Below are 23,762 nucleotides of genomic sequence, written 5' to 3'. Positions count from 1 at the left end.
GATTTATGGTAAAAAGGACTTTAATTTGGATTGGTTTCTCACCCACACTTATCAAATCACTTTGCATCACGTGTATGGATTACTTTTATGCTGCCTTTATGTACTTTTATGAGCTTCAAAGTTCTGGTCACCATTCACTTGCATTGTATGGACCTACAGAGCTGAAATATTCTTCTAAAAATCTTAATTTGTGTTCAGCAGAAGAAAGAAAGTCATACACATCTGGGATGACATGAGGGTGAGTAAATGATGAGAGAATTTTATTTTGGGGTGAACTGTCCCTTTAAGCGGTGTTCAAGTATTACATGATATAACAGTAGCAGCAAGTGTGTGGTTTTTGTGTGTTTGTGTTTTGGGGGCCGAGTTTGAGTCCCAAGCAGTTTGGGAAGTGAATGTGATAAAGTCCCAAGATCAGTCCAGCTGTATCAGTATGGGGGATGGGAGGGGTTATTTGACACTTGCATCAGTTTGCATGATTGGAGTTCCTCAGCATGATTCTGACAGCTTGAGGAAGGAAGCTATTGCACAACCTGGGTGACCTTGCCCAGATGCTCCAATAAGTTCTGCGCAGAACCGATCACCGGTGATCACCGGTAAGTGCAGGTCTGGCTTGCTGTGACGTCATGACGACGTAAGTGATACTGCTTTGGTAACGTCTCAGGGCTTTGCTTTCCCCCACGCCCCCAGTGTCTGAGGCGTTGCCGCATGTGCCTATCCAATCACCGCTACGCTGGCTGACTGACAGATATTTGGCCCAATGAGACGCACGACGGCGTTTTCCATCGACCAATCAACTCACAGACCCCGCCCTGATGCGGAAGTTAGAAATGAGTCTGCGCAGATCAACCCACGTGGCGGAATGAGAGTCACTTTATCTGTGTTTATTGATCACTGTAAAAGCGGAATGGACACTAGATCTCGCCTGTTTGTGTCTGAGAGACGATGAACAGCTGTCAGAGCTCCAGTGGAGAGTTCGAGCCCGAATAAAGCGGCTCTGCACGCGCATCTGTCCGCAGAACACGTGACATGAGCGCGGTGAAGCAGCAGAGGGCAGCAGTGATTCACTTCATATACAGGGACCAGAGAATGAAAGAATACACTATTAGTACTATTCTGTTCTGTTTTTCTCTTTTCTATTCTTTTCTGCTCTGTTCATTTCTACTCTTTATTTTTTTCTATTCTGCTCTATTATATTATTTTCTGCTCTATTCAATTCATTATTAAGCTCTTTTCTATTCTATTCTGCTCAGTTCTATGATGTTCTACTCTGTTCTTTGTGCTTTATCTGATCCTTATGTAGTCTGTTCTATTCTGCTCTTTTAAATTATTTATTCTGATCTATTCTGTTTTGCTCTATTCAATTCATTATTCTATTCTGCGCTATTCTATTCTATTGTGTTTTTCTGTCTGTGATCATGCCGGTGTATAGCGCATGTGATTGGTTGAATGAGTGTCCACAGTTGATACTGCAGCAGTCTGGAGCTGTCTGTGTATGACGACGCCAGGACGGTACACACTCACCACATGTTCAAAGTGAATATCACTCAGTTTCCATGTTTTCATGGTGATATCAGGCCATAACTCGACCAGCCCAAGAGGAGGTGTGCGTGTTTGTGTCTCCATGTGTATTCATGTACTACATATCTCAGGAGAACTCAAGGACTCACTGTCAAAGTGTGTGTGTGTTATCATGACACACACGTGTAACGCTCAAGCAACATTAAACTGACTCACACACACTGATAATTTGTTTTAGAATCAAAAGAAGCTTCTTATCAGTGTTTTGTTGCTGTTATGAGCTGTAAATCCTCCTGATGTTCAGCATACCGAGCTTTTAGCACACACACACACATCTGTAAACTAACACATAACACACACACAGTCCTGTTAGAGAGAATGCAGACAGTCTCAGTGGGATTAATGTGTAACTGATCAAACCATCTTTAACAGAAACAAGTGATGAGTGTTACTGCTGCGTGTCATGTTGAGGTCACACGGGAAACGTTGTGTGTGTTCATGCTAACAGACATTTCTGTGTGTGAGTGTGTGTTTGTGCTGATTAGAAGTGTGAATCTTCGAGTTGGCAGCAATTCGGTTCAAGATTAACTGGTCTTCAGTGTGAATCATTTCAACCAGAGTGCACATATTAATATTTGTGAATACTTCAGGCTGTGTTTTGGAGCTCAGGACGATACCTCTGCTTTCAGGATGTGGTGAGTGCATGTGTGAGGAAGAGAAAGAGATCTGTACCACCTGTGATTATATAAGTGTGTGTGCAGGACTACTCAACATGATGCAACATGTTCATGTTTTATGTCGACTGATTAGATCTGAGAGCTGTTGAGTCATTGTGATATATAATACAGACACACATAAACACATTAAGCCTCAATCATGAAATACCAGTCAAATGAATTTCTGTGTAAATCATTTGTAAAACCAAATTGTCACATTCAATTCAAATCTCTGTGCAAGTACGCAAACACAGAGGTGAATACTGGGTCAATGCATTGCAAGTGCGCAACAGTCCCATTGTACAAATTTAACTTTCTGGCGTCACTGTGGCAGTAACAAACCTCATTCTCAAGAGTCATGTTGGGCAGAGTGACAGCCTCAGTCACCATCCACTTTCATTATATGTAACATAGAGTATAATGCAATAAAAGGTAAGTGGTCTACTAACAGTGCACAACAGTTTATGTACATTATGCAAAAATTCCCATCACAGTGTCATTTCCAGCACATCAGAAATTCAGTATTGTGTTTAATAGAATTCTGAGCTGGAAATGATGCTGATGTAAATGTTATTTTTAAACTTTTTTAAATAAAAAGGCTGCCTCTTTTGTCTTGCTAAGGAGCTAACATTTTTGTATTGTAAATACACACATTAATCGTCCTTTGGTATTGAAAAAGGGCACCTCCCTTTGGTATTCGCGGTCATTTTGATGTGGAACCCTTTTTTTTTATTTTTTATGATGAGGATGATGAGGATGATGATGATAATGATACCATTTCTTTTTCTCTGAAGTAAGAACAATAAAATTACGGATTTCTTTTGGGATTTTATGCTATTTTGATCTTATTTTCATGTACATTTCTACATTTTACCATTGATTTGCATATACAAATAAGCAATTTTTTATTTATTTTTTTTAATAATCGAAAATTCAGAACCTACACTTCTATAAGTTGAAACATGAAGCAAATATGAGAATGTGACATAAACTGGAGGCATAAATTGCTGCCATCTGGTGAATAAAATATAAATAACATGACTTGAAAACAATGTCATGCCAGTAACAGCCAGATGACTGTAGACACGTACTGTGTAGTCTGATGACTTGTTGTAACCTAATTTTATATTTTATCACAAGATATCTTTAGACATTATCAAACTATTATTTTTCAAATTTTAGCATTTTAAAATGTATTGAAGTGTCAGTATTTTTAGTTAATGTCATTATGTTTGCAATCAAACCTGACCATGGTGTTACAAAGAGAAGACACAGAATAAGCATTTTTCTACCATTAATTTATTTCAAGCATAAAAATGTAATAACTCCAAGTAAATACATAATGATGTCATCAAGAAATGGAATAAACTGCAAAATTCTGACAATTCAATTGAGTATAAAACAGAAGAATCAGAGTAAACATTTTGCAATTACAAACTTTATATAGTAAAAATGTATTTAGCAAACGTGCGTGTGTAAGTATGTGTGTGTGTGTGTGTGTGTGTGTGTGTGTGTGTGTGTGTGTGTATGTGTGTGTGTGTGTGTGTGTGTAAGTATGTGTGTGTGTGTGTGTGTGTGTGTAAGTATGTGTGTGTGTGTGTGTGTGTGTGTGTGTATGTGTGTGTGTGTGTGTGTGTAAGTATGTGTGTGTGTGTGTGTGTGTGTGTGTGTGTGTGTGTGTGTGTGTGTGTGTGTGTGTGTGTCAGATTGCTGTCATTAGCTGAAAAACAACAGATGATTTGTAATGCCAACAATGAGTATGTTATCGTCTCACCCCATCATTTCTGTGTGTGTGTGTGTGTGTGTAAGTGTGTTTTGCACTGATAATGTTTTAGAGTCTCACCCTGTAATTTCTGTCTGTTTTTTTTTTTTTTTTCTGCATTGTGGCTGATTTATTGATTGTATTTGACAGATAAATAAAGGCTCTTTTCCCATTCATTTTCAATGATCTGTCAATTTTGATGGCGAATACCAAAGGTGTTGCATTTTTTTTACGACCATTAATACTTCATTAATACGAATCACGCCCAATTATTATTATTATTTTATTTTTTTCTATGTTCAGATGGCAAATGGAGGAAAAGTCACCAAATCTTGTTTCGGTCAAAAACTATTGAATATCACAGGAGGGTTAAATATTGTAACACTTTATGCATAATTTGGTTTAGTTTCATTGACAAAAATATTCTGCTCACAGGTGATATTTCCCTTGATTTTTCTTTGTTTTGTCTCATATTTCATCTCAAGCATACGCTCTTCACTGACACTTTTGTCCACTTGTTTAACACGTACACTAACTTTTGTAAAAACATTATTAGGTTTGGTGTGGTGAAAGTGACGCCACAACTGTGAGATAGTCGTAAATGTTGAAAAAAATTGAAAATCATTTTCACACAATAAATATCGAAATTGTTTGTTCATTTCACTCTTTATTTAGATGATTATAGTTTTTAACATGTAATAATTAGTATTTTTATAATGTATTTTCATAGTTTAATATTGAAAGTCTGGGTCTGGGACGAGGCTAAAACAATCAAATCTATACTTAAAAGACATTTGAAAAGTGCCACAAATAAACGATGAAGGCCTGGTGAAAAGTTTCCAAGTCAGTTTAAATGAGAAAACAGTTTATATCTGTTAGTTTTAATAAAAAAATCAACGTCTGGGACACGAAAGTGCCCGAAGATATACATTACTTCTACATTTGATTCAGTGTGTTATTATTATTATTATTTTTCTTTATGTGTCCATCACTGTGATATTGTGTAATAAGAGATGTGATCTCGATGATGTATCTGTGGGGTTCTGGGTTTGACGTCTCCTGCTGGTTTTGGGTTAAACTCTGTCCTGTGGAGCCGCTGGAGTCGTTCTGATCCAACCATGTCACAACAGAGCGTGAGAGCACAGATTTAATCCAAACAATCTTTAAACGATTTAAAGGGATAGTTCTGTCATCATTTACTCACCCTTATGTCATTCTTATCCCATACGACTTTCTTTCTTCTGCAGAACACAAAAGATGTTTAACAGAATCAAGTTCCATAGATGACACAAAAGCACCATAAAATGGTCAATATGACTTTTGCACTAAATTCCAAGTTATCAGAAGTTATGCAGTAGCTTTGTGTGAGGAACAGAATGAAATTTAATTTCTTCACTGATAATCTTCACCTCTGTCGCAGTTTTCAATTCTAATTTGTGCTTGCACATAATCCAAACTGGTGCATCGTGCTCAGTTATAAATGATGTCAAACCTGGTTTGGTGTGTTTTTATGTGCCAAATTTAAATTGTACATTTGAAGCTAACGCATGGAGCGAGTGCTTTTTTGGACACTGATTTCTTTCATTGTGTAGAAGAACAGCATGAATATTCCTCAAAACTTTCTCTTTTTTGATTTACAGAAAAAAATTAATTGGAATGAAAAATAAGTACTTACTGTAAACTGCAGTTGTGCTGCATTTCTGTTTAATTTTTCATTTCACTTTTGGTTTGAATAATTTTTTAATTCGCTCTCATTTTCGTTTGTTTAATTTTTGCTTTTTTTGAAAAGTTTTACGATTCGCACTGCATTTTTCCCCATTTTTTTCTTGGTTTGAATAATGTTTTGATTCGAGCTGCATTTTCGTTTAGTTTTTCATTTCGTTCTTGGTTTGAATAATGTTTTGATTCGAGCTGCATTTTCGTTTAGTTTTTCATTTCGCTCTTGGTTTGAATAATGTTTTGATTCGTGCTGCATGTTCGTTTAGTTTTTCATTTCGCTCTTGGTTTGAATAATGTTTTGATTCGCGCTGCATTTTCGTTTAGTTTTTCATTTCGCTCTTGGTTTGAATAATGTTTTGATTCGCGCTGCATTTTCGTTTAGTTTTTCATTTCGCTCTTGGTTTGAATAATGTTTTGATTCGTGCTGCATGTTCGTTTAGTTTTTCATTTCGTTCTTGGTTTGAATAATGTTTTGATTCGAGCTGTATTTTCGTTTAGTTTTTCATTTCGCTCGCGCTGCATTTTCGTTTAGTTTTTCATTTCGCTCTTGGTTTGAATAATGTTTTGATTCGCGCTGCATTTTCGTTTAGTTTTTCATTTCGTTCTTGGTTTGAATAATGTTTTGATTCGTGCTGCATTTTCGTTTGGTTTTTCATTTCGCTCTTGGTTTGAATAATGTTTTGATTCGTGCTGCATGTTCGTTTAGTTTTTCATTTCGTTCTTGGTTTGAATAATGTTTTGATTCGAGCTGTATTTTCGTTTAGTTTTTCATTTCGCTCGCGCTGCATTTTCGTTTAGTTTTTCATTTCGCTCTTGGTTTGAATAATGTTTTGATTCGTGCTGCATTTTCATTTAGTTTTTCATTTCGCTCTTGGTTTGAATAATGTTTTGATTCGAGCTGCATTTTCGTTTAGTTTTTCATTTCGCTCTTGGTTTGAATAATGTTTTGATTCGCGCTGCATTTTCGTTTAGTTTTTCATTTCGCTCTTGGTTTGAATAATGTTTTGATTCGCGCTGCATTTTCGTTTAGTTTTTCATTTCGTTCTTGGTTTGAATAATGTTTTGATTCGTGCTGCATTTTCGTTTGGTTTTTCATTTCGCTCTTGGTTTGAATAATGTTTTGATTCGAGCTGTATTTTCGTTTAGTTTTTCATTTCGCTCGCGCTGCATTTTCGTTTAGTTTTTTATTTCGTTCTTGGTTTGAATAATGTTTTGATTCGTGCTGCATTTTCGTTTGGTTTTTCATTTCGCTCTTGGTTTGAATAATGTTTTGATTCGTGCTGCATGTTCGTTTAGTTTTTCATTTCGCTCTTGGTTTGAATAATGTTTTGATTTGAGCTGTATTTTCGTTTAGTTTTTCATTTCGCTCGCGCTGCATTTTCGTTTAGTTTTTCATTTCGCTCTTGGTTTGAATAATGTTTTGATTCGTGCTGCGTTTTCGTTTGGTTTTTCATTTCGCTCTTGGTTTGAATAATGTTTTGATTCGCGCTGCGTTTTCGTTTAGTTTTTCATTTCGCTCTTGGTTTGAATAATGTTTTGATTCGCGCTGCGTTTTCGTTTAGTTTTTCATTTCGCTCTTGGTTTGAATAATGTTTTGATTCGCGCTGCGTTTTCGTTTAGTTTTTCATTTCGCTCTTGGTTTGAATAATGTTTTGATTCGCGCTGCGTTTTCGTTTAGTTTTTCATTTCGCTCTTGGTTTGAATAATGTTTTGATTCGCGCTGCGTTTTCGTTTAGTTTTTCATTTCGCTCTTGGTTTGAATAATGTTTTGATTCGCGCTGCGTTTTCGTTTAGTTTTTCATTTCGCTCTTGGTTTGAATAATGTTTTGATTCGCGCTGCATTTTCGTTTAGTTTTTCATTTCGCTCTTGGTTTGAATAATGTTTTGATTCGCGCTGCATTTTCGTTTAGTTTTTCATTTCGCTCTTGGTTTGAATAATGTTTTGATTCGCGCTGCATTTTCGTTTAGTTTTTCATTTCGCTCTTGGTTTGAATAATGTTTTGATTCGCGCTGCATTTTCGTTTAGTTTTTCATTTCGCTCTTGGTTTGAATAATGTTTTGATTCGCGCTGCATTTTCGTTTAGTTTTTCATTTCGCTCTTGGTTTGAATAATGTTTTGATTCGCGCTGCATTTTCGTTTAGTTTTTCATTTCGCTCTTGGTTTGAATAATGTTTTGATTCGCGCTGCGTTTTCGTTTAGTTTTTCATTTCGCTCTTGGTTTGAATAATGTTTTGATTCGCGCTGCATTTTCGTTTAGTTTTTCATTTCGCTCTTGGTTTGAATAATGTTTTGATTCGCGCTGCATTTTCGTTTAGTTTTTCATTTCGCTCTTGGTTTGAATAATGTTTTGATTCGCGCTGCATTTTCGTTTAGTTTTTCATTTCGCTCTTGGTTTGAATAATGTTTTGATTCGCGCTGCATTTTCGTTTAGTTTTTCATTTCGCTCTTGGTTTGAATAATGTTTTGATTCGCGCTGCATTTTCGTTTAGTTTTTCATTTCGCTCTTGGTTTGAATAATGTTTTGATTCGCGCTGCATTTTCGTTTAGTTTTTCATTTCGCTCTTGGTTTGAATAATGTTTTGATTCGCGCTGCATTTTCATTTAGTTTTTCATTTCGCTCTTGGTTTGAATAATGTTTTGATTCGCGCTGCATTTTCGTTTAGTTTTCATTTCGCTCTTGGTTTGAATAATTTCGTGTATCGCTCTGAATTTTGTTTAATTTTTCTTTTTGCTCGTTTTGAAAAGTTTCACAATTTGCAATGCATTTTTTTCAGTGAATGAAAACATTTCGCTCTGTTTTAATAATTTTGCAATTTTTGCTGCATTTTCGTTTCATTTTTCATTCATTTTCGCTGCATTTCCTCTTTTTTGATTTACAGAACAAAATTTGAAAATAAGTACTTGCTGATTATTTATAACTGGTGTTTTAGTGTGTGTGTGTGTGTGCGTGCGTGTGTGTGTGTGTGTGTGTGTGTGTGTGTTTGTGTGTGTGTGTGTTTGTTGTTTTAAGTGTCTGCTTGTGAGCTTTTCTGACCTCTCATAATCTTACACTGAAAACACACACTATTGACTTTTGCTGGTTATTTCAAGGGGATTTTTCCATGTGTTGAGTTGTTGTATGGCTGGTGAGTGTGTGCATGATGATGGACTGGTTATTTCAAGGGGATTTTTCCATGTGTTGGTTTCCAGAGGGTCAAAATCAGCTCTCATTGAGGTTTACAGGAATGCCAGGAATTCTATTCTCTTCCAAGACCGGAATATTGGTAACCAACCATTCATTCCCCAATTTAACAGACGACTTCAAGTCAAGTCATTTTTATTTGTATAGCGCTTTTCACAACGCACATCGTTTTATAGCAGCTTTACAGAATATTGCATTAACAGAAAATGAAACTGTAATATCTATAAAGTCTTAGAGTCATACTTCAGACACAAAGACTACTAGAATACTAGTGACCCAATGCCGACAAACACTTCTTTTGGCAAAATCAGCAACACAAACAAATCTTCAATAGAAGTCTATGTATATCCTCATTTAACTATCACTGAAACGTGTGTGTTGCAGGATGATGTCAGAGAGTGAAATTACAACATTAAGCCACAACACTGAATTCCACTACAGTGAGTGCTGAATGAATGTATATACACACACACACCTTATAGCATATACATAACACGTTGCCAGATGATCAACTTAAACACTAATGTGACCATTTCTGTGTGTGTTTGTGTCTTTATTTGTCAGATTGGTGGTTGTAAAGTTTGCCATATTCCTGAAGGCTCCACTGAACGCTACACCAGGTGGATCAAGTCACTCGCTCCAGAACAGCTACTCACTCAGGTAACACACATGCGAGTGCTTAAAGCGTGTGAGACAGATTTTGTTCTTTGCAATATCGTGCTTTAAGAAAATAACTGAGGTCACTTTTGATTTCCTGTTGTGTCACAGTGTGTCGTTTTGATCTCTTTCCTAACGACTCTTCAGAGTGTGTGTTTATAAGCAGGAAGTGTGGATAGATGTGTGTCAGGAAAGGTGAGTCGTGTTGTGTTTCGAGGGGTCGCGTGGCACACGGTCAGTAGGCCGCCGTAGAAACAGGATGTGTATCTGGAGACAGATATTTCCACAGAAAATGTGAGCGGGCTAGTGCAGAGCATCAACATGTGCTGACTGGAAACGGATCCTGAGGGTCAAGAGATCACAGACATGTGTGGAACGTTCCAGAATGCCCAAATCAGCCATAAAACATGAGCAAATAATGAAACAAGACAAGCTTCACTATGACTGTTGCTCATAGTGTCGTGATATGAACATGTGCTGTAGGTCTATCATGTATTTTCCTTTACCAAGTGAAACATGTCGTGAGAGATGTTAAAGCTGTAATGAGCGTGTGAGTTAATGGTCCTGAGAGTTTCTCTCACCATGATCTTTACTCGCAGTCAGACTGACAAAACCTGCCAAAATAAACTCATTAGAAAAGTGTGTGTGTGTGTGTGTGTGTGTGCATGATTTAGGAGTGTTGAGGACATTTTAATGGTTTTTTATCTAACGCCGATCCAGACACGACAAGATTCCAACGAAAGCATATTTGATGTTTATAATATGGCTACAGTATGTGGAGTGGGATTTTAGACAATAGGGAAGAAAGGAATACATTTTACCTTTTGCTGTTGTTGTAAATTCTTTTGGGATCCGTTCTGCATTTTCGTTGTTTGTAATTTCCCTCTTGGATTGAACATATTGAAATTAAATTTTTCTTATTCATCTTATTTGTTTAACTTTTTGGTTTGCCTTAGTGTAAATAGTTTTGCGATTCAGCCTGCTTTTTCATGTAGCTTTTTTGTTTCACTTTTGTTTTTGCTCTTGGTTTTAATAGTTTCGCGATTTGTTCTGCATTTAATTATCATTTTTTAATTACACTCTTGGTTTGAAAAGTTTAGCGATTCGTGCTGCATTTTTGTTGCATTGGTTTGAATAATTTTTTGATTTGCTCTGCATTTTCGATTAGTTTATCATTTTGCTCATTTTTAAAAGTTTTACGATTCGCACTGCATTTTTTCCCATTTTTCCATTTCACTCTTGCTTTTAATGATTTTGCAATTTGTGCTGCATTTTCATTTCGTTTTTTTTTTCGTCAAGTCATTTTTATTTTTACAACACACAGAATTTCAAAGCAACTTTACAGAAAATTATGCTTCAGCAGAAAAAGCTGTAATATAGTATTTGTCTTCGAGTCATAATATTGAGGTTTTAAAAAAAAGACAATTGTAAATTGATAATATAAAATAAATAATTGAAATAAATATTAGAAAATAATTATATTTATATTTAGACCCCCCAGTGTGCAAGCTGAAGGCGACTGTGGTAAGGAACACAAAACTCCAGAAGATGTTGATTAATGGAGAAAAATAACCTTGAGAGAAACCAGACTCACTGTGGGAGCCAGTGCCCCTCTGACTAACATTATGAATATAATGACAATATTAGTTATTTATGTGCAGTGCAAGTCATGATTTAAAATGAGTAAACTAACTAAGTGTTTAGAGTCAGTGTTTAAACAAAAATGTATTGTATTCACTATAAGATTATTGACTAAAGTCTTAGAATTTACATTCTTAATTAACTGCTGAAGTGCAAACAGATGCATTGTCTTTTGTTAATTGGCTGATGAAGGCTCCAATTAATTTATTATCTATGTATTCAATTTTTAGACTGTAGTCCATCCTTTGACCAAGGTGATGCAGGCAGAGATCAGTGAGGTGCACTGCAGTTCGACTGGAAGCTTGTGGCAGATTAATTTCCGGTGGAGTTCATTTTAAGTCCAAGTTTTAGGCAGTGTCCAGTGAAGTATCCCATGTCTGACGGTTGGAGTTGGCATCGGCTGATCCTCTGTGAAGTCCATCGTAATAGACTGAAGTGATATCTGGCTGGCACAGGCTGCAGTTAGTCGTCATCACTCAGCGACATGTAGTAGTGGGAGTCGGACATCAGGCAGGACCGGAGCTGGATCTGGCCGACTCTGGTAACCCCAGGATATTAATACCAAACTTAAGACAGGGAAACAAATAGAATAACAATTAGTGTAGATGTCATTCACTTTAAAACAGGATTATAGAATATGAGATGTGTTTACAGTTTTGGCAGACCTAACTAAAGCAGCCGAATTGTGTGGTGAAGAATAAATTAGGTGTATGCCTGGCTAAATAGATGAGTCTTTAGTTTACACTTAATCTGAGTGAGTGTGTCTGCATCTCGAACAGTGTTAGGGAGACTATTCCATAGTTTAGGAGCCAAATAGGAAAAGGGATCTACTTCCTTTTGTGGATTTTGATATTCTAGGAACTATTAACAAGCCATAATTTTGTGATCATAATGAACGTGATCAAATATAGCGTGTCAGATAGTCACTTAAATACTGCGGAGCTAGACCATTCAAAGCTTTGTATGTAGTTAACAGAATTTTAAAATCAATACGAAATTTAACAGGTAGCCAATGTAACGATGATTAAATGGGGCTAATATGATCACGTTTCTTGGTTCTAGTCAGCACTCTGGCTGCTGCATGTTGAACCAATTGAAGTTTATTTATTGATCTTGCTGGACATCCTCCCAGTAATGCATTACAATAATCTAATCTTGAGGTCATGAACATATTAATTCATTTTTCGGCATCAGCAACAGAGAGCAGGTGTCGTAATTTAGCATTATTTCTGAGATTGAAGAATGCTGTTCTACAAACATTGGAAATTTGATATAACACCTAAATTCTTCGCTGTTGAAGACGATGTAACAGTACATCCATCGAGAGTCAAATTATATTTTAGTGGCTTATTTTTAGAGGGTTTTGGTCCAATAATTAGTACCTCTGTTTAAGTTTTATGATTTGCACTGCATTTTTTGTAATTTTGCAGTTTGTGCTGCATTCTCATCTCACTTTTCACTGCACTCTTGGTTTGAATAATTTTGCTCATCTGTGCTTTTTTGTTTTGCTCCTGGTGTGAAGTTTCAGTGTGTTTTTGCTCTGCTCTGCTACACCTCGCATGGGCCGCTGGTCATCATGCCAACATGGTTCTGCTCACATGATTGGTTCCAGAAAGTTGGTCCATTTAACGAGCGCAGAAAGGTGACGTGCTGCCACTGCAATTCACATTAACTCCTTTAACAGCTGATGACCTCGCCTCATTCTCTCTCTCTCTCTCTCTCTCTCTCTCTCTCTCTCTCTCTCTCAGGGTGTTCCAGAGGACTTGCTCTTCTTCTATGAGAGTCTTCATCATGAAGGGGGTGTGGCCAGAGTGGACGAGTGTTTACTGGTTTATCGATATCATGAACATGCGGCAACACATTCAGTTCTGGAGTGAGTCAACATACAGTCACTCATTATCAATGTGAAGTTAATAATTTACAGTCTTTGTAGATATTCAGTGTTAGTGAATTAGTAAGCTGGAGAGTGAAACTCACTGATGTTTGTGTGTGATTGTGACAGTGGTGCTTATTCAATTTTGAATATTAACATTATTATTTATTAATACATTTTCTCCAAAAAAAGATTGATAGGTCTTCATATTCTCACGGGGCACTTTGTGTTCTGTGTGTATATGTGTGTGTTGTCGTTCTCTGTCTGGAATGAGTGGTATTTTCCCGATCAGTGTGTCTGGAATTCCTCACACTTTCACGCTGTCTGTCCAACTGGCCGCAGCTGGATGGCAAAACTCCATCAATGCCACAATAACAAGTATGTGTGTGCAGTCAAGTGTTGATTTATGTATTTATTTAGGGCTTGTATGATGCTGCCAGTTTTGGATAGTTTTGTGTTCTTTAAATAGACCAAAAATAGCACTTCCATTTTCCCCTCTCAAGTCTTCTTTTCTTTCTATCCTTCCTTCATAAACAATCACATAGACATGCATAGAAACGCACAGATCGATGTATGTACTTATATATATATATATATTGTAAATACATTTCTATCCAGTGTGTTTAATCTTCTCCTGTCCTGTTTGCGGAGACACTATCTGGAGTCTCCACGTGAACTTCCTGCAGGAGTGAGTGCTCAGCCAATGGGAATCTTTCACAATATGGAATGCTGGAAAACAGGGATGAAAACTCTACCGCAGCTTGAGTCCAGCCAATCAGAAGACGGTAAAAGTGCAAAACAACTAACCATTACAGGTTTCCATGGTACCACTTTATTGATTGTTCAATACCTGAGCAAATGTTTTTGTTCACGTGCAGGTAAAGGCATTCTGTGATGGAGACGAAAACAAAATTCACAAAGGCTTTTACACATATGAGGAGTCAAAGGTAAGAGAAAGTGAGCGAAGGTGAGAGTTTCACACTAAGAGCGATACGGAAAAGCTAAACAAATCCTTCCTGGAATAACGGTTTCAGACACATGACCTTAAAGATTTGTTCCTATTGGCTGGTGAGTTTATTTTGCCAAAAGGAGACATTGAAAAACCACTCAAATCTGAACTTTCACTATTGTCAGTTTTACTGACGTTAAAAGAAATGTGTCTTGTCAGCTTTACTTACTCCATGTGTGTTGGGATATCATAGATATTCTTATTGCATTAACTGAAACTCAGACTTTCTTTAGTTCATAAAACTGAACCGTGCCTTGTTGGAACTACTCAACACTTTTGTGTGGAACCACTTGACACTGCTTTTTTAAGTAAATCCAACAGGTTTTCCTGCTGTTAATAGGTGCAGAGGAATGCACTGTTCTAACTCTTGGTGTGAATAGACCTTACTTTTCTTATTTGTAACAAAAACAGATTTAATTTGAATAATATTTCCTTGTCTTTATCTCTCAGGAACGGCCTAAACCGAAGATTCCCGTGCTACACATCAAAAATGCATCACCTCCATTTATAGTGTGTGTGAAACTGGTGAGTACAGTGTTTGTGTGTGTGTGTTTGAAAGATGTATCTATATATGGAACTATAATTAACAGGAAGTGACTGGAGACTGTTAGAAAACTCCAAACACATGCACTAGTCCAAATGTGTGTGAGGCTCATGTTAATCACAGTCATCATCTGTGTTTGCTTGCTAATGAAACGCCCCAGTGGGATCTGATATATTCTCAAACACACACTCACCCAAAAGGCTATTTTAGGGAATAAACCACGACAATGTTCGCAGTTTTTTAATCAGTGTATTACCATGGTTTATATTTTGGCCTATATGAAGCATTGTGCAATACAATACAGACACTAGTGCAAGACTGTCTGTACTGAAACAGATCTTATAATTGGGATTGGGAACCAAGAACTGTTTCTTATTCAAAAACAATTATAATCCCGGAACCATGTGATTTTCATGACTTTTGGGTCTGTTCACTTTTTGATGTGGACAAAACACCTTACTAAAATACTCTGACTGTGTTTCCTGCTGTGCTATGCAAAAGTAGATCTGCTTTAACAAATGACTCTTATGAACTGGTTCATTTGAATCTACAGCGTGAACAATATACACATGAACAATATAGTCCAAATCCCAAATGAATCACTCTAATGAACCGGTTCTTTTGAATCTACAGCGTGAACAATATAGTCCAAATCCCAAATGAATGACTCTTATGAACTGGTTCTTTTGAATCTACAGTGTGAACAATATAATTCAAATCCCAAATGAATGACTCTTATGAACCAGTTCTTTTGAATCTACAGTGTGAACAATATAGTTCAAATCCCAAATGAATGACTCTTATGAACCAGTTCTTTTGAATCTACAGTGTGAACAATATAGTTCAAATCCCAAATGAATGACTCTTATGAACCGGTTCTTTTGAATCTACAGTGTGAACAATATAGTTCAAATCCCAAATGAATGACTCTTATGAACCGGTTCTTTTGAATCTACAGCATGAACAATATAATTAAAATCCCAAATGAATGACTCTTATGAACCGGTTCTTTTCAATCTACGGCGTGAACAATATAGTTCAAATCCCAAATGAATGACTCTTATGAACCGGTTCTTTTCAATCTACAGCGTGAACAATATAGTCCAAATCCCAAATGAATGACTCTTATGAACAGGTTCTTTTGAATCTACAGCGTGAACAATATAGTTCAAATCCCAAATGAATGACTCTAATGAACCGGTTCTTTTCAATCTACAGCGTGAACAATATAGTTCAAATCCCAAATGAATGACTCTTATGAACCTGTTCTTTTGAATCTACAGCGTGAACAATATAGTTCAAATCCCAAATGAATGACTCTAATGAACCGGTTCTTTTCAATCTACAGCGTGAACAATATAGTCCAAATCCCAAATGAATGACTCTTATGAACCGGTTCTTTTCAATCTACAGCGTGAACAATATAGTCCAAATCCCAAATGAATGACTCTTATGAACCGGTTCTTTTGAATCTACAGCGTGAACAATATAGTCCAAATCCCAAATGAATGACTCTTATGAACCGGTTCTTTTGATTCTTCAGCGTGAACAATATAGTCCAAATCCCAAATGAATGACTCTAATGAACCGGTTCTTTTCAATCTTCAGCGTGAACAATATAGTTCAAATCCCAAATGAATGACTCTAATGAACCGGTTCTTTTCAATCTTCAGCGTGAACAATATAGTTCAAATCCCAAATGAATGACTCTAATGAACCGGTTCTTTTGATTCTTCAGCGTGAACAATATAGTTCAAATCCCAAATGAATGACTCTTATGAACCGGTTCTTTTGATTCTTCAGCGTGAACAATATAGTTCAAATCCCAAATGAATGACTCTTATGAACCGGTTCTTTTGATTCTTCAGCGTGAACAATATAGTTCAAATCCCAAATGAATGACTCTAATGAACCGGTTCTTTTGATTCTTCAGCATGAACAATATAGTTCAAATCCCAAATGAATGACTCTTATGAACCTGTTCTTTTGAATCTACAGCGTGAACAATATAGTTCAAATCCCAAATGAATGACTCTTATGAACCGGTTCTTTTCAATCTACAGCGTGAACAATATAGTTCAAATCCCAAATGAATGACTCTTATGAACCGGTTCTTTTCAATCTACAGCGTGAACAATATAGTTCAAATCCCAAATGAATGACTCTTATGAACCGGTTCTTTTCAATCTACAGCGTGAACAATATAGTTCAAATCCCAAATGAATGACTCTTATGAACCGGTTCTTTTCAATCTACAGCGTGAACAATATAGTTCAAATCCCAAATGAATGACTCTTATGAACCGGTTCTTTTCAATCTACAGCGTGAACAATATAGTTCAAATCCCAAATGAATGACTCTTATGAACCGGTTCTTTTCAATCTACAGCGTGAACAATATAGTCCAAATCCCAAATGAATGACTCTTATGAACCGGTTCTTTTCAATCTACAGCGTGAACAATATAGTTCAAATCCCAAATGAATGACTCTTATGAACCGGTTCTTTTCAATCTACAGCGTGAACAATATAGTTCAAATCCCAAATGAATGACTCTTATGAACCGGTTCTTTTCAATCTACAGCGTGAACAATATAGTTCAAATCCCAAATGAATGACTCTTATGAACCGGTTCTTTTCAATCTACAGCGTGAACAATATAGTCCAAATCCCAAATGAATGACTCTTATGAACCGGTTCTTTTGATTCTTCAGCGTGAACAATATAGTCCAAATCCCAAATGAATGACTCTTATGAACCTGTTCTTTTGAATCTACAGCGTGAACAATATAGTTCAAATCCCAAATGAATGACTCTTATGAACCGGTTCTTTTCAATCTACAGCGTGAACAATATAGTTCAAATCCCAAATGAATGACTCTTATGAACCGGTTCTTTTCAATCTACAGCGTGAACAATATAGTTCAAATCCCAAATGAATGACTCTTATGAACCGGTTCTTTTCAATCTACAGCGTGAACAATATAGTTCAAATCCCAAATGAATGACTCTTATGAACCGGTTCTTTTCAATCTACAGCGTGAACAATATAGTTCAAATCCCAAATGAATGACTCTTATGAACCGGTTCTTTTCAATCTACAGCGTGAACAATATAGTCCAAATCCCAAATGAATGACTCTTATGAACCGGTTCTTTTCAATCTACAGCGTGAAAAATATAGTTCAAATCCCAAATGAATGACTCTTATGAACCGGTTCTTTTCAATCTACAGCGTGAACAATATAGTCCAAATCCCAAATGAATGACTCTTATGAACCGGTTCTTTTGATTCTTCAGCGTGAACAATATAGTCCAAATCCCAAATGAATGACTCTTATGAACCTGTTCTTTTGAATCTACAGCGTGAACAATATAGTTCAAATCCCAAATGAATGACTCTTATGAACCTGTTCTTTTGAATCTACAGCGTGAACAATATAGTTCAAATCCCAAATGAATGACTCTTATGAACAGGTTAATTTGAATCTACAGCGTGAACAATATAGTTCAAATCCCAAATGAATGACTCTTATGAACCGGTTCTTTTGAATCTACAGCGTGAACAATATAGTTCAAATCCCAAATGAATGACTCTTATGAACCGGTTCTTTTCAATATACAGCGTGAACAATATAGTTCAAATCCCAAATGAATGACTCTTATGAACCGGTTCTTTTCAATCTACAGCGTGAACAATATAGTTCAAATCCCAAATGAATGACTCTTATGAACCGGTTCTTTTCAATCTACAGCGTGAACAATATAGTCCAAATCCCAAATGAATGACTCTTATGAACCGGTTCTTTTCAATCTACAGCGTGAACAATATAGTTCAAATCCCAAATGAATGACTCTTATGAACCGGTTCTTTTCAATCTACAGCGTGAACAATATAGTTCAAATCCCAAATGAATGACTCTTATGAACCGGTTCTTTTCAATCTACAGCGTGAACAATATAGTCCAAATCCCAAATGAATGACTCTTATGAACCGGTTCTTTTGATTCTTCAGCGTGAACAATATAGTCCAAATCCCAAATGAATGACTCTTATGAACCTGTTCTTTTGAATCTACAGCGTGAACAATATAGTCCAAATCCCAAATGAATGACTCTTATGAACCGGTTCTTTTCAATCTACAGCGTGAACAATATAGTTCAAATCCCAAATGAATGACTCTTATGAACCGGTTCTTTTCAATCTACAGCGTGAACAATATAGTTCAAATCCCAAATGAATGACTCTTATGAACCGGTTCTTTTCAATCTACAGCGTGAACAATATAGTTCAAATCCCAAATGAATGACTCTTATGAACCGGTTCTTTTCAATCTACAGTGTGAACAATATAGTTCAAATCCCAAATGAATGACTCTTATGAACCGGTTCTTTTCAATCTACAGCGTGAACAATATAGTTCAAATCCCAAATGAATGACTCTTATGAACCGGTTCTTTTCAATCTACAGCGTGAACAATATAGTCCAAATCCCAAATGAATGACTCTTATGAACCGGTTCTTTTCAATCTACAGCGTGAACAATATAGTCCAAATCCCAAATGAATGACTCTTATGAACCGGTTCTTTTCAATCTACAGCGTGAACAATATAGTCCAAATCCCAAATGAATGACTCTTATGAACCGGTTCTTTTGATTCTTCAGCGTGAACAATATAGTCCAAATCCCAAATGAATGACTCTTATGAACCTGTTCTTTTGATTCTTCAGCGTGAACAATATAGTTCAAATCCCAAATGAATGACTCTTATGAACCTGTTCTTTTGAATCTACAGCGTGAACAATATAGTTCAAATCCCAAATGAATGACTCTTATGAACCTGTTCTTTTGAATCTACAGCGTGAACAATATAGTTCAAATCCCAAATGAATGACTCTTATGAACCGGTTCTTTTCAATCTACAGCGTGAACAATATAGTTCAAATCCCAAATGAATGACTCTTATGAACCGGTTCTTTTCAATCTACAGCGTGAACAATATAGTTCAAATCCCAAATGAATGACTCTTATGAACCGGTTCTTTTCAATCTACAGCGTGAACAATATAGTTCAAATCCCAAATGAATGACTCTTATGAACCGGTTCTTTTCAATCTACAGCGTGAACAATATAGTTCAAATCCCAAATGAATGACTCTTATGAACCGGTTCTTTTCAATCTACAGCGTGAACAATATAGTCCAAATCCCAAATGAATGACTCTTATGAACCGGTTCTTTTCAATCTACAGCGTGAACAATATAGTTCAAATCCCAAATGAATGACTCTTATGAACCGGTTCTTTTCAATCTACAGCGTGAACAATATAGTTCAAATCCCAAATGAATGACTCTTATGAACCGGTTCTTTTCAATCTACAGCGTGAACAATATAGTTCAAATCCCAAATGAATGACTCTTATGAACCGGTTCTTTTCAATATACAGCGTGAACAATATAGTTCAAATCCCAAATGAATGACTCTTATGAACCGGTTCTTTTCAATCTACAGCGTGAACAATATAGTTCAAATCCCAAATGAATGACTCTTATGAACCTGTTCTTTTGAATCTACAGCGTGAACAATATAGTTCAAATCCCAAATGAATGACTCTTATGAACCTGTTCTTTTGAATCTACAGCGTGAACAATATAGTTCAAATCCCAAATGAATGACTCTTATGAACAGGTTAATTTGAATCTACAGCGTGAACAATATAGTTCAAATCCCAAATGAATGACTCTTATGAACCGGTTCTTTTGAATCTACAGCGTGAACAATATAGTTCAAATCCCAAATGAATGACTCTTATGAACCGGTTCTTTTCAATCTACAGCGTGAACAATATAGTTCAAATCCCAAATGAATGACTCTTATGAACCGGTTCTTTTCAATCTACAGCGTGAACAATATAGTTCAAATCCCAAATGAATGACTCTTATGAACCGGTTCTTTTCAATCTACAGCGTGAACAATATAGTTCAAATCCCAAATGAATGACTCTTATGAACCGGTTCTTTTCAATCTACAGCGTGAACAATATAGTCCAAATCCCAAATGAATGACTCTAATGAACCGGTTCTTTTGAATCTACAGCGTGAACAATATAGTCCAAATCCCAAATGAATGACTCTTATGAACCGGTTCTTTTGAATCTACAGCGTGAACAATATAGTTCAAATCCCAAATGAATGACTCTTATGAACCGGTTATTTTCAATCTACAGCGTGAACAATATAGTTCAAATCCCAAATGAATGACTCTTATGAACCGGTTCTTTTCAATCTACAGCGTGAACAATATAGTCCAAATCCCAAATGAATTACTCTTATGAACCGGTTCTTTTGAATCTACTGCGTGAACAATATAGTTCAAATCCCAAATGAATGACTCTTATGAACCGGTTCTTCTGATTCTTCAGCATGAACAATATTGTCCAAATCCCAAATGAATGACTCTTATGAACCGGTTCTTTCGAATCTACAGCGTGAACAATATAGTTCAAATCCCAAATGAATGACTCTTATGAACAGGTTAATTTGAATCTACAGCGTGAACAATATAGTTCAAATCCCAAATGAATGACTCTTATGAACCAGTTCTTTTGAATCTACAGCACGACCAGTGTAGTCCGATTTCTGAAGAAATGACTCTAATTAACTGGTTCTTTTGAATCAGTTATTTGCACATTTTTCATCTGACAATGTTTAATTAAAGATTTTAGGAGTTTTTGTTGAAATCAGTGGAATTATATATTTAAAAAAATGAATGAAACATGTTTGCACATTTTTGGTTAGTCTATAGTTTTTATTTAGTTTAATAGTAGGACCAGTTACTGGAATGCATTTATGCCTCTAAAATGAGAGCAGTAAATGCAATAACAATTTAATTTCTTATTTCTAATTAATTCTTCATCAAAACCTAGAATCATTAATGGAATCAGAATCGTTAAGAGGAATCTGAACCATTAAATTCCTTACGATTCCCATCTCTGTTTCTGTAGGACATGACTCACGGAGTTCTGGAGGAGAACCTGACGTCCCTATATCTGAAAGAGGGAATCAATCATTACCATTTCAACTGAAACCTGTTCAATCTTTCCTTCTCAGAGTTTCTGTCTTGAGAAACCTCTCACATACCACTAACACCTAGTCTCCAACACACACGGACGATTGTTTGCATTCCTGTTGACCGTTGTCATTGAATCTCACCCTGTTTCCCGGGTGACCCGTTTCAGGAGACATCCAGCTCAAAATAAGGGTTTCCCGCAGATCAAGCACGTCATGACTGCTCTCAATCAGGTCCTTTCTCTGTGCTGAAACGGCCTCCAGCAATAGAGTGAAAGTTGTTTGCAATCTTGGTATGTGTGAAGTTCACAGGAGATCCAGACGAGTCTTGTACATCTACGGTTAGTTAGGGATCTCAACCGGGTTAATGATTATTGATCAGGTCCAAATCTGAAGCACAATATCTGTGCAGTTTGTAGCTGCACATTCTGTGTGGACTATACATTTTTAAAAATATGTTTCATATAATAGCATATAAATCTGAATTGGTTGTCTATAAGCCAAAATAGCATTTAATATGACTGAATCAGCTTCATAATGTTGAGTTAAACCAATGACTTTTCTTCTCAACTATCATTTATCTTGCTTTATTATGTGTGTGTGTGTGTGTGTGTGTGTGTGTGTGTGTGTGTGTGTGTCTGCACTCTGTCAGCAGCTTTGACGTGTCTCAGGTGATGGAGCGTGCTGTTGTTGTGTGTGAGGGGTCAGGTTAGAGGTCATGGCCTGTAAATATTTAGGATGGTGAATAGGTGGAGGGTCAGAGTGCAGCATGAGTCATTACATCACAGTACACCATCTGATCTCTGACATAAACACATCTTGACATAGTACACTGAATCACAGCACATCTCAAGCTCAACTTATATTTCAAAACTGCTACTGTGATCTCAGTGGTACTATGTGGTTTTATGTTACTACTTGCTTTGAAGCTTCCAAATGCTTATAAAATAAATATATACACCGATCAGCCACAACATTAAAACCACCTGCCTAATATTGTGTAGCATTCAGAGATGCTATTCTTCTCAGCACAATTGTACAGAGTGGTTATCTGAGTTACCGTAGACTTTGTCAGTTTGAACCAGTCTGGTCATTCTCTGTTGACCTCTCTCATCAACAAGGTGTTTCTGTACACAGAACTGCCGCTCACTGGATGTTTTTTGTTTTTGGCACCATTCTGAGTAAACTCTAGAGACTGTTGTGTGTGAAAATCCCAGAAATACTCAAACCAGCCCATGTGGCACCAACAATCAACCATGGTCCAAATCACTGAGATCAAATTTTTCCTCATTCTGATGGTTGATGTGAACATTAACTGAAGCTCCTGACCTGTATCTGCATGATTTTATGCACTGCTGCCACACGATTGGCTGATTAGATAATCACATGGATGATTGTTGGTTTTAATGTTGTGGCTGATCAGTGTATTTATGAAAGCACAGATAAACAAAACATTATCATACATCACATTTAAAACAATCAAAGTGTTTTAAAAGAAAACGATGTAATAGATTAGTCCAAAAGATGTGGCCCACTAACACAAAACTGATGACAGCCACAGATTTGTATTATAACCCCATTTTCATATATTATAAGGCAAAAATAAGAATGAACAATAGAATTAATTAATTATTAATGATTCATATAACTTGGTATTATGAATACATTTTAGTGTACTGTATTGTTTTTATTTAATTTTTTAAATATTATTAATAATGTCCCTTATGGAAATAAAGCATGGCTTTAGTATAGTAATAATGTTGTAACCATGACTGCAGTAAACGGCCACAGATGTACATTATAACCCCATTTTCATGTTTTATAAGACATAAAAATAAGAATTCATATATAACTCTATAATAAAACGTATTATTGATTAATACATTTTAGTATACTGTATTGTTTTGTGTGTCTGTGTGTGTGTGAGTGTGTGTGTCTGTGTGTGTGTGTGTGAGTGTGTTTGAGTGTGAGTGTGTGTGTGTGTGTGTGTGTGTCTGTGTGTGTGTGTGTGTATGTGAGTGTGTCTGTGTGTGTGAGTGTGTGTGTGTTGTGTGTGTGTCTGTGTGTGTGTGTGTTT

At 36.3% G+C, this 23,762-nt stretch overlaps 1 pseudogene; it reads left to right on the top strand.

Moving 5' to 3' along the window:
- The first annotated feature begins 1,999 nt into the window (after positions 1–1,999).
- On the top strand, positions 2,000–23,545 carry LOC127444238 (UDP-GlcNAc:betaGal beta-1,3-N-acetylglucosaminyltransferase-like protein 1; annotated as a pseudogene).
- The last annotated feature ends 217 nt before the right edge of the window (positions 23,546–23,762 follow it).

The sequence above is a fragment of the Myxocyprinus asiaticus genome, chromosome 7 (genome assembly GCF_019703515.2).
Source record: "Myxocyprinus asiaticus isolate MX2 ecotype Aquarium Trade chromosome 7, UBuf_Myxa_2, whole genome shotgun sequence".
Taxonomy (NCBI): Eukaryota; Metazoa; Chordata; class Actinopteri; order Cypriniformes; family Catostomidae; genus Myxocyprinus; species Myxocyprinus asiaticus.
The sequence above is the reverse complement of the archived record's forward strand: the minus strand, read 5'-3'. Positions and strand labels throughout refer to the sequence as shown.